This window comes from Vicugna pacos, chromosome 8, assembly GCF_048564905.1.
Source record: "Vicugna pacos chromosome 8, VicPac4, whole genome shotgun sequence".
In the NCBI taxonomy this organism is placed as follows: domain Eukaryota; kingdom Metazoa; phylum Chordata; class Mammalia; order Artiodactyla; family Camelidae; genus Vicugna; species Vicugna pacos.
Genome location: NC_132994.1, coordinates 54,619,956 through 54,636,795, shown reverse-complemented (window position 1 = coordinate 54,636,795; position 16,840 = coordinate 54,619,956). Strand labels below are relative to the sequence as shown.

The window sequence follows — 16,840 nt, the reverse complement described above, 5'->3', positions numbered from 1 at the left end:
GTTTTCTGGAAAGGCCTTTTTCCAGAATAAATATGCCTCTTGACAAGACTTTCAGCTCTCCACATGGGCATGTGAAGTGAGCGCCCACGTTAGTGGTCCAACTTCAGACATCTTTTCTGCCATCACTCATCGCTGGAGCACAGAATATCATGAACAGAAATAGTCTCCAGGCATCTCCTACTAGTTACTGCCTAAATATTTTAAGTGGAACATACATTTTTCTGATAGTAAAAGTAACAAAGGTTGTGAGACACTTAGAAAATGCAGAAAAGGATTAAATTTATTTTTAAATAATCTGTAATCCTACCTTCTACATATAGCTATGTTAAGATTTTGGTGTGTGTGTATGTGTGTGTATATGTATATAAATTCTTTATAATCTAATGTTTGTGTGTGTTTACAAACTTGTCAGATAATTGCAAACTATCTTCTTTCCACTTAATGTCAGAAGCATTTTTGAAACATTCTTCTGAAACAGTTTTAATAGATAATCTTATTTGAAATTTCTGTTGTTTTTTTAGGCAAAGAAATGATGGGTTATTTTAATTGCATTTATTTAATAAAAACTGATAAATAATTCTTACATGCTTATTAACATTTCCCTTTTGTCGATTACATGTTTATTTCTTGTGGCATTTTTCTAGTGGAGTGTTTATCTTTTTCTTTTTAATAAGTAAAGGATACCTACCTTTTTCTGGTCACACATGTCATAGATATTTTCCCATTTTAGCGTTTGCAATTTAATATTGTTAGGGATTTTTGTTTAAATCTTTGTTACTGTTTTTGAGAAAGGTGACTTCAGAAATCCCCCGATTTCAAAAGAGTTGATTTGGGCATGGTTATTGGTGGTTCAGTCAGATCCACAGTAAAATGCTTTCGGAGACCTGTGTGTGACCTATCAACTATAAACTCATGAACTGTGAAGACCTGGTGAACCCTGAGGTCTGCGCTCTGGGGCACAGCGCAGCCTGAAAGCTGGGGCAGGATTAAGCCAGCTCAGACGCACTCAGCCTGCTGCACCTAACTAGGTCAGCCTGCAGTGGCTCTGTGACAGACTGTGGGGCTATTTTTGTCGGTATTTTTCCTGCCTATGAAAATTAGAATTGAGAAGAGCTACAGATGCTTCCCATGTGGTTGCTATTAGTGAAATTATGTACAGAGGATTTAATATGAAAACAAAGTAGGTACACCCCCATTACTGAGACTTAAAGGCCTGTGAAGGAGACTTTAGCTACCACGTTGGCCGTGCCTCTGTGTCCGCACAGGCTGCTTCATCTTCGTGTGGTGCCTCTGTCCTGTTCTTGTTCTTCAAGGGAGGGAGCTTCCATTCTGGTGTTCATGATTTTGCCTGTTTCATAATAAAGTACTTTATGAAAGATTTGAATCTAATTTTTTCCCTTTTTTCCCCACTCCCTACAGAATTTTTTTCCCCCAGATTATCTCCTGGACTTCTGCCTAATTTTAGTGATTTCTCATTGACTTTTAGTGAACTGAGCAGATAGAGCTGCCCCAATTTTTCCTACATGCAGAATTTAGAGAGAATTTTCGTTTGCAGTCAGTTGTACTTGCTTTTAGAACGGCTCGTTTAGATACAGCAGCGCATGGGCTTTGAAGGCTTATCAGATTAATTGGTCCATTAGATGTAGTTGATGTTTCACAAGGTTCTAGGAAGAGGGTAAGAAACATTCATCTGCAACAGACTTGTGGAGCCTACTAATGGAGTTTACTATCTATTTTTGCCCTCTGTAAAAATGCATTATGGATTCATATTTTAAAGACTAATAATAAAAACTTCAGTGGGATTGATCATTAAGTCATCAAATTTAGTTATGTTCTATTTAGGCAATCAGGTGACCTCTAAATTTGATTTCCCCTAAATTTCCAATCAATGTGCTTATCCAAGTACATTTGGCCTACAAAGAGAATTTATTGCTACGTGGTTTTCATTTTAAGAGAAATATTATGTTGAAACGATATTATTTGTGTCTTTTAAAGAGAATCCTTTAATAATCTAACTTACAAACATACTGTAGCAACATTTATAAAGTATAACCCAGACCTACTCCAGATTAATAAATATTGCCAAAAAAAAGTCTTAGGTCACATAAATTTGTTAGACCCTTAGTAAACTGCTTACTTACTAAGGGATTTCTCAGAACATTTAATGTGATGATGTGTTGTAATTCTTCAAAATAAAAGACACAACTCATTCCGTTTTTCGCTCAGGGCACACTCCTTAGCCATAGTATGAGCTTTTGGATGAGACATTAAGAATATCATCATTATGATTCACAGCTAAAGAAGCAATTAACATGGGTAAATTTATTTCCCAGTATTTATAGGTATATAAATATCTCTGTTCAAGCACATATGTATGTGAAACACAAGCTAATAGATTAAGAAAATGCCTCTTCAATCAAAATGTCTCTTTGTACAAGTTATTGGTAATGAAAGCAAAGGAATTCAGTCTAAGATTTGGTAATTTAGGTGACAAAAAAAGCATTAAATCCATATTTATCGAGTGACCCAATTTGGGGAAGAGAAGGAATTGGGGAGAGAGAAATGAGATTCTTTTCCACAATTACAAATGGCTCTGATAATCAGTAATGTGACAAATTATGCTAGGATCCAAGTAATCCAACCAATTAGGTAGCTTTTACTCCCTAATTTAAAATCATATTTTACTCTTTAACAGAATATTTAGTTAGCTTTTATTTTACTATAGGGGCAAATTATGAAAAATATTTCTTTTTGATTTTATGTTTAACAGCAGTTTTTAATTTGGTTTGATCTGTCGAATTTGAGGTCTGTCTTGGTCCAGGCTGATTTGGTAGATCTGGGTCTTTCAGGGCTTAGCTTGAGCTAAGAATAAGAATCTCAAGTCAATCAATGCATGGTGTGGGCAAATTGTCCCTGAAGTTCCCCAGCTCATCTCCTGCTCCGGATACCAGATTCCATTTCCTTCTGCCGCACAGAGCCAGCTAGTTTCACCCTCAAATTGCTCTCTGTTCAATTTTCATATTTATTTTTGGCCAGCTTCACATTAAGCATGTGAAGCTTTTTTCCATCTGGTCAAATCAAATTGATTTTTTCCTTCTGAGAAAGAAAAGGTTTAAAATACCTGAAGGTGGGCCACTATGTAAAGGAATAGATTTTTGTATTTCCTCTGCATTTTATACAAGCAAGATAGTTGTAATTGGAATGGAGAAGAAAATAGGTAAGATGCTTGCTTTCCCTCTACATCTTACACTTTAATTTGGAGAAAATGTTATAGTATATTTTTAGAAAGCTTTATTTTTGTGTTTTACATTCAGTTTTTTTTTCAGTTTTAATTAATGTTCCTGTGGGTAAAAAGTTACATTAATTTTTAGAAAATACCAGTAACAACTAGGGATTCGGTGGCCTTGGTGTAAAAAAAATTTTTTTTTCCCACATGGTGTCAGACTTACAGAAAAGCTGAAAAGTTGCAGTAATAGTTCTACTAAGAATTCCCATGTGCCCTTCACTTAGATTTCCCAAATGTTAACATTTATTTTTAATTCTCTTTCTCCTTTTTAAAAAAGCACTGTCTTTTATATAACTGTATTAAGTTTAAGATAAATTAAAATATTATTAAGAAATTAAGGTATTATTACTGATAAAATGTTGTCTAAGCTATAGACCTCATTCAGATTTCACCATTCATTCTGATGGTGTCGTTTATAGCAAAAAAAAAAAAAAAATCCAAGATTGTGCATTGTATTTAGTTATCATGTCTCTTTACTCTTTAATACTTACTCTGAGCCTTTCTTTGTAGTTCATGATACTGACATTTTTTGAAGCATTCAGGCCAGTAACTCAAATTGGGTTTACCTAATGTTTCCTCATTAGATTCAGGTTATATACTTTTGGCAGGAATGCCCACAAAAGTGATATTTTGTCTTCGGCGTATCATATCGTAAGTCACATGTTGATTTGTCCCAATCCTGGAGATATTATCCTCCATCACTCTGTTTAGGTAGAGTCTGCCGGCTTTCTCCACTACCGGGTTACTGATTTTGCCTTGTAACTAAGAAGAATCTTGTGGGGAGCTACTTTGAGACTATGTAAATGTTCTTTTCCTGCTGGTACATTCACCTAGTTTTAGCTTCAGTGATTCTTGCCTGAATCAACTAGGCCTATGTTGGTTGCCAAATATGCTTTTCTAATTGACTGTTCCCTCTACATTTACTTACTTAGTAGCTTTCTACTGTAAGGAAGAACTTTTCTTTCTCTTATATTTGTTATATCAGTGTGGATTCATGGCTGTTTATTTTAGTCTATGGATTTTAATGCTTTTCTCTATTTATTTTGTTGCTCAATCGTCCCAGATTTGTCCAGTGGGATCCCTTTGATGGCTGGCTTCTGTATCCTTTTGACACGTCTCCATCATTCTTGGAGCACATCCTTACTTTCTGGCGTGAGGTGTTATAGACTCATTTTTTACTTTCCTTGACCCAGACTTGGAATCAGCCATTTCTTCAAGGAGCCTTGGTTCCTTAGAGTGGGCAGTGATACTTTATAATCCAAGATCTGGGCACTAGCCTTGCTCACAACTACAGGAGTGTCATTGCCTCTAAGCTCTCTCAGCAGGCTGAGCTATGTGAAATAGGTACACATACCTGAAACATGTATATACACGCTCAGTGACCTTTGTTTTTAATGTAACTGATTCCTTTTCTCTGCTGTACCACAGAAATGACACTGGATTAAGAGTTGTAGATCAGGAAGTGTAGATTCTGGTTCTGCTCATCCCTTCACTAGTCTTAAGAACTTGAGCAAATCTCTTACGCCCTCTACTTCAGCTTCTTCCATGTTAAAAATTAGGAAATAACTGCAAAGGTGATTTTTAAAGAAACTTCCATTTTTGAAATTCTGTGATTCTATGAATTTAAGATTTTATAGATGGAATATTTTGATGAAGTTTTCAGGGAATTGGAAAAGTATCTTAAGCCACAAAATCATTAGTATTTAAATCTTAAAGTTACTTTAGACATGATGTATTTCAGTGTCCTAATTTTATAATGAGATAACCAGGAGCATCTACAATGATAGAGCTGTTATAGATCTGCACTATCTCATACGCCAGCTGCTGGTCATGTGAGGCTGTTGAGCATTTAACCTGTGGCTAATGTGACTGAGAAGGTGAATTTATTTAATTTTAGTTTAAATAATTGCATGTGGCTGGTGGCTATTATATTGGATAGTGCAGCTCTGGAGAGTAAAGGGTTGCTTTATGTCACATAGGTGCTAGTGGCAGAAACAAAGAAGGATCTTTTTATAGTATATACCAGATTAAATTAAGCCAACTTTATCTTATGCCTTTTATGGTAGCTAATTATAATTTTTTAATACCAAAACTTCTGGTGCATTAATTTTGTGGTAAATTATTTAAATCCCAGGAGCCTCAATGTGATGGTCTATAGCAGTATATTTATTATTATAGTTAAAAGAAAATTTAAAGACCAGCAACAAATCAAAGTTTATCTGTTTTCAGGAGCTAATAGTAACTTACAGTCATAGCTATAATTTGAGTGCTTACTACTTTCAACAGAAATGCTTTTGTTAAATGTAGAACACAAAATGAAACAAAACACACACACACACACACAAAATGCTTTTGTTAGAATCTAAAAGGTACTGGCAAAATTTATATTAAAATGATAATAGTACTTTCTCCAAAAATGCTAATCCTTTTGTAGGCTCAATTATATCACTTACATGTACAACCTTTTACAATTACTATACCAAGATTTATTTTTGTTTTTATTGAGAATATGCAGTGCAATTAAATAGTAATTCTCACACAGTGTTGATGAGAGAGAAAATTGGTATAACCATCCAGGAAATTATTTTTGGTACTAGGTATCAAAGCCTCAAAACTGTCCATAATTTTGACCAAGCAATTCCCTTTATAATCTAACATACAATTGAAGCTTTATATATAAAGACATAGCAAAAAAAAAAATTGGAATAACTTGAATGTGCAAGGAGATATAAAATACAGGAAAACAATGTGATAGCATCTCTGCTCATCACATTGCCACAGATTGTACCTTTTGATACATCTTTTTAAAAAATTTTTTTGATAATTAACTATTTTATTATATATATTTATTATTTATATTATTATATTATAGCCCTATTCCAGGAAGTATACAAGGCAACTTAAGTCTCTAACCTATGTTCATAATTTTTTTTAACATTTTTTGTTAATTTATAATCATTTTATAATTTTGTGTCAAATTCCAGTGTGGAGCACACTTTTTAATGGAATGAAAGATTCTTTAAATTCTGTAGTGCTTTACAGTTTTCAGAAGTTTTACACACATAATTTCATATAATCCAATAGTAACCCTTTTTTTCCTGACCCTTGTATTGCTCCTCCCCATTTCTGTCTCCCCACCAGTGACCACTCATTTGTTTTCTATATCCATGAGTCTGTTTCTTTTTCATTTTATTCACTAGTTTGTTGTATTTTTTGGATTTCACATGTGATATCATATAATATTTCTTTCTCTGATTTATTTCACTTAACATAATGCTCTCCAAGTCAATCCATGTTGCTGCACATGGCACAATTTCATTCCTTATGGCTGAGTAATATTTCATCTTCTTTAGACATTCATCTGTTGATGGACACTTAGGTTGCTTCCATACCTGGGCAATTGTCAATAATGCTCCTATGAACATGGAGTGCATGTATCTTTTTGAATTAGTGTTTTTGTATTTTTCAGCTATATACTCAGTAGTGGGATTCCTGGGTCATGTGGTAGTCTTGTTTCTTCTCCTCAAACCTATTTGGTCCTCAATCAGTTCTGTCTTAATAAATTTTCAACCAAATCCCTAGGTATCATGTTTAATCTGAGCCTTTCCCCCCAACACCTAATCCATCAATAAGCCCCGTTGGCCCTGCCTCTGATATGTATCAGACCTGTCTTCCTATGTCCATTGCAACTACCATTCCTGGTACAAACCACATCTGCTCTCCCCAGGTTATGACATTAGTAACTGAGCTGGTCTCTGCTTATACACTCGGCTCTTCTGTGTACATCTCACCCCCCAAGCCAGTGACCTTTTAAAGTTATAGATCAGATCCTAGCACTTCACTTAAAATGTTTCACTTGCCAGTGGCTTCCTATCGATTTTAGTATGAAATCCTTACCATGGACTGCAATTCCCTGCTTTTTTTCTTTCTCACCACATTTTAACCCAGTTGATTTTCTTTTCATTCTCTTAATCTTCACTGCTCATTCTGGCCTCAGGGCCTTTACACTAACTAATCTCTGTCTCCAGCTGAAACACCTTCTCCTTGGCTTTTGGGCTGACTTGATCCTGCTTAACCTGAACTCCTGCTTCCTCAGAGAGGCCTTGCCTAGCCCTTCTACCTAACATCTCCTATCCCACCCCAGTATTGTCTTCTTCATAATGTTGATTTTATTTATCAATCTGTTGTCTCATATATTGTTCATCTACATCCATTGGATGAGAGTCTTGAATAGTGCTGGGCACACAGCAGGTACTTGTCAAATAACAAAGGAACTGGTGCATGTGTTACTATTATCTGTGAGTGCAGTGGCAAAGGCTCTCTGTGGTGAAATATATCACTTAAAAATTCAAAAACAGTTTCACTGTGAGCTACCACAAGATCTTGTATATATTTCCCTGTGCTATACAGTATAATCTTGTAAATGACTATAACTCAATAAAAAAAAGTTTAAAAAAATTCAAAAACATTTTAAAATACTCCTAACTAGAGATTTAGCAGTTCTACTCTAGAATTTATTCTTCAGACATCTTTGCTTTTTTTTAGGGGGAGGGGGATATTTAGGTTTATTTTATTAATTTTGTTTTGGAGGAGGAGGTACTGAGGATTGAACCCAGGACCTTCTGCATGCTAAGCAAGCACTCTGCCATTGAGCTATACTCTCCCCCTATTCTTCAGCTATTGATAAGATTTGTGAAACTCTGTAGGCAGTCTTGTTTATAATATTGAGAAATTGGGAACAACGTAAAATTTGGGGAACAGCTACATAAATTATGGTGTTTCCCTGAAATTCAGTATTGTGCAGTCATTAACAAGGGTGTTTTAGGAGCGTAGTTGTTGACCTGGAAAGATGTTCAGAGTATAAAATAGATTCCAAAATAGTGTTAAGTGAAGAGCTTATTTTTTGGTTTTATATATATGTAAAATATGTATTGAAAAAATCTAAAAGAACAGATAACTAAAATATTAATAGTGGTGAATGTCTGAATTTTGAGATCACAGCTTATCTTAAATATTTTGTGCTTATTTATGTTTTCTGTTTTCTATACTTAATATTTATCATCTAATTTATATAATCATTTGAAATATACACCCCTATACTGCTGAAAATTGACCTATATACTAGAGACTACTAGGTCATTGCAATTTAGTGTGTTTCTTGATGTTAACTCTACCCAGAGAGCCTTTCAGGGGTTAGATGACTGAGTCCAATGACACTCCCCTCCGATGCTAATGCTGTTAGAGAAGCGTCGTCAGTGTGTTTGTGGCTTGGGAAGGGGGCCAGCACTTTTGGGTGAATCAAGATAAACTTCATGGAGGATGAGGGCATTTGCCTTACTTCATGAAGTATTCGGAGGATTTGACAGATGATTAAAGAGACATTCCACATGGAAAGAAGAATGGAAGTAATATGAGAAGTAAAGGAAAGAAAGGAAAAAAGTAGGAAGGGGAAAGGGAAAGAAATCATGAGACATGTTAAAAGAATACCAAATGTATCCATTCTGTAAAAACATGGGATAGCTGAGGGAACCATGGGAAAAAATTCTCAAATTAGGTGGAAACACATTATAGTGGCCTTAATTTGGCAGGTAACTGGGAGACATGGTAGGTGTTTGAGCAGGGGAATAATGAGCTGCTGGTGCTGATTTTTAAGGTGATTAATCTGACAAATCATAGGAATTAAAGGGGAGAGACTGGCAGTGGTGAGACCAGTTCAGAGCCTAAAGATAGAGACCAAGTGGTAATGCTGGTTTGAGCCTGGGCTGTTTGCCCCATATGTCAAGTAGGCTGCTAAACCCTATTCTATTTAATAGGAGAAAAACCCTACAAGACTTGAATGCTCTTGTTTCCTAGTGATTTGCCACAGTGCCATCTCTAACAGTCTGGTCATGCATGTAAATTAAGTTATAAGAATTTGTACTTTGGATATATCATACTTGACATTTTTGTTTCCCTTCATTCCCCAACTTCATTATGGCATTACTCCTGAGGACAGGGAAATGTCTGGGGCTAGCAGGTGGGAGAGAAGAGTGAATGCTCATAGTCTGGAAGATTCAGTATCCACAGGGGATTGATTCCAGAACCCCCCCCCCAAGGATACCAGATCCGCAGATGCTCAAGTCCCTTAGATAAAATGGCATACATAGTATTTGCACAACCTAGCACACTCTGTGGTATACTTTAAAACGCCTTTGCTGTGTAAATAATTGTAAATACAATGCACAATGTGTGGCAAAGTTAAGTTTTGCTTTCTGAAACTCTCTGGAATTTTTGTTGCAGGGAGGGAGGGTTATTTTCTGTCTGGATTGATTGAATCTGTGGACAGTGGTACCTGTGGATATGGAAGGCTGAATGTACAAAAAAAGGAAACATCAAATCGTGTTGTCTTAAGTCAGAGTTGTAAATGTTTTACAAGAATTTCTTACATATGTGGATCATGCATTTTAGTTCCCTGCAATAAAACCGTAGGCATTTTGGCTCCAAATTCTGAAGGCAAATACCTGAGAGATTGCATTGGTTTCGTCTGAGGAAATTAACAAATGTCCCTTTTGAAACTAGGTCAAGTTCTTTATTTTAGTTTCTGATCTAACTCAGGACTCCAGCTGTCAGGCTATCCCATTGATCCTCCCTGTCAGTGAAATCCCCTCTGAAATACATTGTAATTAACTTGCAGGAATTGACAACATAAGATGGAGAGTTCAGATGGTATTTACCTACAAATTTCCCACATGGAAGTGGACATTTAAATCTTTGAGAAGGCATAAAAATGGTTAGAAAAGAGAGTCTTTTAGCAGACATTTTTTTTCTGTTGAAAGAAGCAGTTGACCCTTTCTAGCAGTTTCAGCCCCAGTAATCTAGACTTGGCAACTTGATTTTGCTGAAATGTTTAGGAAAAACTGTTGCTTCAAAAATAGTAATTTTTAATAATTTCACTATAATTATCTGTAAACCAGTGTGCCTCCGAAGTGCCACAGGAAAACTGGTTATACCTGGTGACATGCCCAGAATGGGGTAGGAAGAGGACTAAGCAGGTCCAATTTACAGGGGAAGTGAAAGGATTTCAATGTAAAATTAAAATATCTTATTCATTTGGTATAAAGTATAGCTTTGGCCATTCCTGTGAAGTGTTGACATGGAAAATCTTTTCTGCAATTTGAGGTCATGGAAGATTCCAGGGTGATACAAATGTGGATTTTGAGAAACAGAAAAGCAGGTTACACTTACTCTCCTAAAGTAAACATTCACGTGTGGAGTGCATTTTTAACTGAATTGAGTGAGGTTTCATAAATAATCACCCCTTTTGTCACTGTCCAAGGTACTGTAAAATAGGAGGCTGAAAAGTGGCATCTTTTGTTTTCCGGCATCTTAAAGTTTGTGGCCTCTGGGGACAATCTAAAGAAAAAAGAGAGTGGAACAAGATACCTATTAGGAAGGAAAGGAAAACAGGATGTTGGGGCATTATAAAGGCTGAAAAATGAACAGATATTCTCTCAAAGCTATACCAACTACTTTTTGAACACAGAGGAAAAAGAAAAACTAAGAATTAAGATTAAGAAGGGGGCCTGGAGGCTACGGCCATACCACCCTGAACGCGCCCGATCTCGTCTGATCTCGGAAGCTAAGCAGGGTCGGGCCTGGTTAGTACTTGGATGGGAGAAGGGGGCCTGGAGAAAGTGGTAGGCTGCAGTATTCCTAGCTTGACATTGGGGTTAGAAGCAGTTCAGATGTCTTCAAGCGAGACTTGCTGTGATCAAAACCAATTTGCAGAAGATAATAAGCCGATGAACTGGATCTTTTAATGAATTATATATGCCATACTATGCACTGTGTGGGGTTTAGCTCTTAACAATTTCAGCAAAAAAAAAAAGCCTAAGTTCCTTTATAAAATGAATCTCTGCTTTTGCTTTTCAGTAACTAAATATGAAACGTAAATCTGTTTCTCAGCATTTGCCCCTTAAAATAGCAACAGCTATGGTTCCAGCATTTTATTAGTTAAAGACTAAATTCTACCAAACACCAAGAGTTTAAATGCACCATTTTGATCATTGTGGCAGTCAAATCCAGAATATGTGATTCTTTTAGTGTAAAAATATTTAACATCTGCAGGAAAACATTTTAAGTTCCTATAAATGAGAATACACTATGAGAGCAGCATTTTTTTTAGTCCAAGAGCTTAGCCTACCCACATTCTTTCAGTTATTTGGAGAGCTAGATCTTCATCTGTATATTTATATATTCATCATTACACACACACACACCCCTCCCCTGGTGATGTTTTCCAAGGAGTGCAAAACAAAGTTGGATCACACAGTTCTCTGTGGAATAAAGCTTTGTTTTTAAAAAAAATTTTTTTTTTTACAATGGAAACACTATCAGGTATCTCATAATCTCAGAGAACTCTTACTGCAGTTTCAAAGGGTCCTGTTTTATAAGAACTGGCTTCTTTATTAGTAGCAGCTAAAAGTTAAGAGGGAAAAACAGAAAAACAGAGAAGAAGCCAGGTGGCAAATGAGCAGATTTGACGAGAAAAAATGCTAACAGGTGAGAGCTGCCTCCACGTTTCAGCCTGTCAAGACCAAGGCCTCTGCAGTCCTAAGGCTCACAGCGGGGCCATCATCTGGGCCACGGAGCAGCGTTAGGAGGCCTACGAGGAAAGCAGGTAGTCAGCAGGCAACGAAAGAGCACACAAAAGGTGAGAGTTCTCCTGCAGCTGCTCTTTCCTCAAGTTTATAATTCACCAACTCCCATTACAAAATACTTACTTTGTATTTGTCAGAGATGGTTATATAATGTAGATTTAATAAACAAATTCTCTTTCCCCCTTAATTTCTCAGGATTTATATATTTATTTTTAAAACTTACTGGGTTTTTAAAGTGATTTCCATTCTCCAAAATCTGGATGATACTTATCAGTGCAGCCTCACCCATCTGCCAATATCCTGCATTGATAAAGTTTTGCTGGATATTGAAAATGAAACCAAAAATGGATTGATAAGCAGTGAGAAAATAGCAGTGATGACACGTGAAGTTAGAAATGTGCCTCCTCTAAGATCCTTACTGTGCTGCTACAGTTTCAGATGACACATCATTCATGGTACCCACCGCTCCATGCACTGAGACATAGAAATCTCCTTGAGCCACTTGTCACATAGAAAACCCTCTATTCTCTTTCCTCTCTTGTTAGCATTCAGCTGTGTTTCTGGATGAATGCACCACCATTTAGCTACATGCTGTTGTTCCTCAGGGGAGAGTGGGGCACTGTCTCACACAGTGTCATCTCCTGTCTTTCCCTGCCCGTCTTCTCTCCTTGTGGTACCAGTCATTTCCCATCAGCTGGTGACACTGGCCTGATGCTTCCTGGGTGCTCGGAAGTGAGGAGTCACCTAGCTGGAGGGCGGACGCTGCAGGAGCACACGGTGTGGGGGTTGTCTGCCACTTACTAGCTTCCCCAAGTTACTCTACTGTGTATAGCTGATTTCCTTACCCATAAAATTAGCCTAATAGGGTGGTTGTGAGGTCTGACCAATTCCTCTGTGTATAGGCTCTTACATGTCTGACATTACAGTCAATCAGCAAGTTTAAGCTGTTATCCTTATTACTTCCTATGGCATGGGAGAAGGACTCTGTATTGAGAAGGCAGATCTTGCTTCTATTAGCTCTTTTCTTTCCCTCTATAAGTGTCAGCTGTGCGCACAGCTGATCACAGTGCAGAAGGATGGGTGCGGGGCAGGGTGGGTTCTGTGGGGACCTCCTGAGGGGGTGACAGCAAGTAGAGTTAGAAAGGCTCGTGGGAGTGAGCCAGATGAAGGGAGAGGCGGGATCTTCAGGGAGTAGTGACAGCATGTACACAACTGACTCGGAGAGGAGGACTGAGTTCAGGGAAATGCAGCTGAATGTGATCTCTGCGAGGCTAGAGGGGGAATTCGAAGCAGACAGGCAGCAGGGAGTGAGTGCTACTGAAGCGTGATGAGAAAAGCAACTGCGAGGTCATCTCAGAAAACTGAGGGCATTCAAAGAAGTTACGTGATCAGATTTGTATTCTAGAAACATCAGTCTCGTAGCTGTGTTGATGCTGGGTTTTGGAGGTCGAGATTCGATAGCTGTAGAACAGTTAGGAGACTGTCCTAACACCATCCCCTCAACTGGGTGCTTCTAATCTTCAGTGAGCTGGAAGATAGATAACCGAGTTAGTTACATTTGGGTCTGAGTATGAACAAAAAGATTCTGAGGAGGGGAGTGAAAGGAATTTTTAAATCTGCTAACAGGAGATTTTTTGTTTGTTTGCTTAATATATATAGTTCCTATCTTTGTCCTGTTTAAATAAGGTGTTGGATCATTTAGGGTATCAGTTCTAGCATTTATGGAGCCCTTCTGAATATACAGGTGTGGAATTACGGGAATACATTGATATTTTAATAACATGCCTCAAAAACTCCTGAAATTAATAGCTAACGTATTTTTTGGCTAGTGCTTATACTGTACATAAATTAATTCGTTTTAATGAGGCCGAACTGGAGAATTCTTCGACTTCTTCAGACATTTGGGCAATACTTGAGTAGTAATCACATCCCAGCCATTGTACCAAACATGAGCACAGAGAAATATGGAAGGCATGTTTATAACCTTCAGTCCCAGTGTTGTGAACCTTGACCTACCTTTCCTGTAGAGTAAGTCATGTCCCTCATTGCACCAATAAGATCTATGGAAAAAAAAAAAAGTAGAACAGTGCAACAATTGGAAGCACTGAGTCTGTTTTCCTCTTGTTGAGAAGATGTCCTGTATCCAGTGTCCCTACCGTACTAGCCCTCCTTGGAGGGGAAGCAAGAGGGTTCCACGGATTTGGAGCCACTAGAGCTCTAATTTTTGTTTTAACCAGACGTAATGTTGCCCTCCACCCCCAGGGAACATTTGGCATTGCCTGAAGACATTTCTTAATGAACTTGACTGTGGGGAATGATGTGTGTGTGTGTCAGTAGTGTTAGTGGGCAGAACAGGTGGTGGCCAGGGATGCTGCTGAGCATCCCATGATGTACAGAAAAGCCTCATCCCCCTGCCCCCCCCACCATCCACAGCAAAGAATTACCCAGTCTAAGATGTCAGTAACATCAAGGCTGAGAAACCCTGCACTAGAGATATTGTCTACCCAGGCTGCCTTTGCAAATGTAAACAACTGGTTGGCAGGAATGACGGTACTTAGCTGTGATGCTAGGTCTCTGGAGGTGTTGGGATGATGCTGGCAGCAACTGGCATTCCACTGGCTTCTGCTAAGTAGTCTTCAGTTCCAAGGGCATCAAAAAGGTTCATTGCCAAGTGCAGTGGGGGCTTGAACTTATACATCTTAGAGATCCTGTCTGTCCAGTCTCTTTACTGGGTCAAGTCCTAGCTCAGAGAGGCTTGAAATAATTTATTTTCTTCTAAACATTGTATTTGGTTTTCCAGATTGGGCCTACTGGTCATCCAAACACATTAAATTAATTGATTTTAATCAAGGTATTCTGGCCCCCATGTCACATTTTTAAATTCTATAAAAGCACAATGAGGACTTGACATGACTTTTTCCCCTCAGTTTCCCCTCTATGCCCCTAGACAAAAATCCTTCTAAAGACAAACCTAAGGAAATGCTGAATTTGAAGTTTATAGTGCAATTCATCACTGGCTTAAAAAAAAAAACCTGAGGACCTATATTTAATTTATCCAGAAATAATTCCTCAGACTTTCAGTGTTTATATTTATTCATTCTTCCTCTTTGAAGATCTTCAGAATTTTTCACAACTTGCTAAAGCAGGTCAATCTTTCAGACCTTCTGAAGGGCAGCGAAACTTCATTTCATGACTGTTCTCAGCGCAGGGAGTGAAAGAACAGAGGTCTCTCTGCTTGACTGATTCTAAATGATCGCCTTCTTTAGAGGCATTTTCTATGGGAACAAAATCAGCCATAATCTTCAGGGTTTTAAATGTCATTTTTAATACATCAGGAAACCAAAAGGTAGAAGAATCTGGAAAAATAATAAATGACATTTGGATGACTTTGGTAAAAAGTTGTTAAAATGTGTTGAATGCATATCCTGTCTGGGGCCCCAGCTGAGTTTGAATCCCTGAGATTGAACTGATGTTTAACAACCATTTCTTAACCAGGAAAGGCCTCCCCTACTCCCAGCCCACACCCATTTGAGCCTCACTGGCTCTTTTGAACAGAAGCCTTTCTCAATTTTTACTTGGTTCAGTGAACAAGGTTCCTGTTTAAAAACAGTGGCTGCAGAGTCGTAAGTCTCCTCACCCTTCTGCCCGTCTTCTGAGTGCACCTCGATCCAGGAGAGAGATGATACTCGGGGTGATTCAAGGGCCCCCTCACTGATTACTTGGTCTTTGCCCCACCGAGGAACCCAGATCAGGAAGGAGGAGACATGCAGCTATGTGGCAGCTTATTCAAGAAAGAAGGATTTTAGGATGGACGGCCCTAAGCTGGACTGTAAGTGCTTGGGCTCAAAATGTAATTCAAAACTCTTAATAAGGAAATGTGGGAATCAGGCAATCTTTAAACCAGTTTTGACAAATTAACACTTTTAACAAGTGAAAATACAGAGTAGGAAATCTTTTAATAAAGCCTTTTGTTGGGGGTAGGGGAACTTTTTGGCTTTAATGTTCTAAGAAAAAGGAGTAGGGATTTTAATTGAATGAAATGATCTTTGTTGTGCTCTGTAGATGATGGATTTAAACTTCTGTCTTGTCCTGCAGCCATGTGATGGCTTCTATGAAAATTCAAGGCAAACTATCATTATTCTCTGTTTTCCATGATCACACTTTTTTTCTTTTGGCAAAAACATGAAGTGAAAGCCCTTTAATAACTCCTAGGGACCCCTTAAAGAATGCTGGATGTAGGCAGCAGCAGGCTACACACACAATTATGCTGCTCTCCGAAGAATATTTTAGTACGTAATTTATTGATGCTTCCTTACTGCTCTTAATATTTGTATCTGGATCAGATCATGAAGATTTTGAGAAACGATTGCTTTTCTATTTTAGAGGGGTATATTTGAGGAGTGCTGGGATTTTTTTGCTGATTTAAAAAGATCGTACTTGTCTTGCCTACCTCTTCAGTTTTTATTTAGTTTAGTTTTGGTGTTTTTTTTTCCCATCAGAAACATTGCCTGCATTTTCCTCTTAAATCTCTCCTCACCAGAATGCTTTCATTTTCATGGCAGGTAAATAAGTGACTCACACACGGGCTTTACAGAAAAAACTATATTCATTGTAATCTTATGCACTGCATTTTGGAGATGTGTTTTTACCACCGTATTTTCTTCTCTAGAAGTTTCTTTATGTACTAGATGTTTTATCAAGTTTAGTTTTTAAGAGTAATAAAGATGCTTTATTCACTAAATTACTTGCCCTTTAAAATATTTTCTATCTTCATTTTCATAGATAATTGCAAATTTTTATAATAACACCTCTGGGAAAGAAAGATGTTACATATAGTGTCAGTATCCAGTGACCATTAGGAGATGGATTATGGTGTAAATAAGTGATTTGCTTTTGGTGTTTGATGATTATAAAA

The 16,840-nt window shown here is 37.6% G+C and overlaps 1 protein-coding gene and 1 pseudogene across 1 annotated transcript in view; both read left to right on the top strand.

Moving 5' to 3' along the window:
* MAP7 (microtubule associated protein 7) overlaps positions 1 to 16,840 on the top strand; it is a 156,361-nt gene that overhangs the window by 47,503 nt on the left and 92,018 nt on the right. The gene's annotated exons all lie outside the window — the stretch shown is intronic.
* On the top strand, positions 10,854 to 10,979 carry LOC116281654 (5S ribosomal RNA; annotated as a pseudogene).